Genomic DNA, 2,015 nt, shown 5'->3' on the forward strand with positions numbered 1-2,015 from the left:
CAGATATCAGTTTTACCAATTTAGAAACAAACCTTAAAATTCATTAAAGCTAACTTAGGACTAATCGACCTCAACAAGATTTTTAATGCCTAAGGTTAGCTTTAATGATCGAATGTTTAGTTTTGTTTCTGCATTGGCAAAACAGAGACCTGTGCATGTTTTGTACCCGCCCTTCCGAAAAGAAGAAGAAGAAGAAGAAGAAGATGAATAGAACTTATTCAATGAGGTGAAGCGCATTGATTACTGGTCGCCCCGTAGTTTCATAATGGCCCTCCTTGAAAATGAGAAGAACAAATGGTGTGATTATCCTACCTCCAAAACTATTAATTTTTTTTCGGTTTAGGATTGTCATGTCTTCTGACTTGATAACAAAATGACTTGAAATGAAAAATAAATGCAACATACATGTCTGAAAATCACATCTCACAACAGTCTATGAGCTAGAACACTGTTACCTAAACAATGGAAATAAAACTAACTGTCACAAGTGAAAGTAAAGATAAGCAGAAACAATGAGATCTCGGCCATCAAAGATCTGGAACTCCCTATAAAGTGTACAGTAAACTTTATCATTTTTTTACTATTATACTTTCAAGAACAGCTTTTTAATTAGCCATACCTGTAGTATCATTTATAACTTCTTCATCAGAGGAATCAACACTCATCTCTTGTTCTGCTAGATATTAACATATGAAAAGGAGACATGCATCAAATTTACATGTAGCTGACAAGATGGTTCACCACACTTTTGTATGACTGTGAAAAAAATAAGTTGATTTAAACTTAAGGGAAACACTTGCATAATTTGATGTAAATGACAATTTTATTTTTGTTATTTTATTGCTCCCTACTGTCACAGTCTTTGCTGGTGTGCATTCGTGCATAAGCCAGGTGCAAACCATGCACCTTGCACATCAGTCACTCCAGTCATTTGTTCTGTTCACACACTGAGCACCTTCCGTAGGATTCGTGCAGATCCCAGCAAACTGATCTTTAGGGTCTCTATCACTGTAGCTCTCTCTGATACTTTCTTGATGTTTTCTACCATTCCCTAAGTCATGTCAATCAGTTTGCAGGTGGAATTCACTGAATCTTAACAATTATGTCTAGTCTGTTCACTGTAAAAGAACTTTCCATCAGTATTGACTAGCATGTCCCACATGATGGTGATGCTGTTTTCTTTACTGTGCATCACAGACTCTGGCTCGCGCTCATACCATTGTCTGTAACCTTGACATCATGATCTTTACAGATGCTCCATACAGATATGCTGCAGTATTATTGTGCCTGGAGATGTACCGGTACTCTGTTTTGGCTAATACCTCACATCCAGATACATTTTGGTCCACTGTCTGTTCGCTTGGAATTGTGTTTAGTTGTAACTTCTAAGAGCAACTACTTCACACGTCCTTGCTATTTGCCGCCATTTATTATTATTATCATCATATTATTATTATTATTATTATTAGTAGTAGTAGTAGTAGTATTTTGCTCTACTGAGGGGGCACTTTAATGCCTGAGAGGCTCTAGGGGTAACAGAAAACTAGCAACGAACATTCATGAGACTGATTTTGAAATTGAAAGAGGACTTACCAGACTTTCTTAATCAATGTATTGTATATAACTCTGCTTCCTAGCTGGTCTAGTATAGTACGAAATCCTTTCCCCTCGTTCTTTTCTTTTTTTTTTAGTTTTTCTTTTTTAGATTTTATTAAATTAGTATGCAAAGACCAAAGAGAAAGACACAGATTTAATGGAATTTTTTTTCTTTTTTTTTTCAATATATAATGCATATTAAATGATTTATTTTATGATTATTACCATTGTAAAATTAAGACTTTTCTTTGAATTTGTTAATAGTTATTTGAAATTCATATTATTATTATATTATTATTATTATTATTATATAATAGCAGTATTGTACTTCTAGATGCTGAGCTTACTAAAGAACATAGGGCGTATTAACGTAACCTATGTTCCTTCAGGGATTATAACTTTCTATAATATATTAAGTG

This window comes from Montipora foliosa, chromosome 6 (genome assembly GCF_036669935.1).
Source record: "Montipora foliosa isolate CH-2021 chromosome 6, ASM3666993v2, whole genome shotgun sequence".
Taxonomy (NCBI): Eukaryota; Metazoa; Cnidaria; class Anthozoa; order Scleractinia; family Acroporidae; genus Montipora; species Montipora foliosa.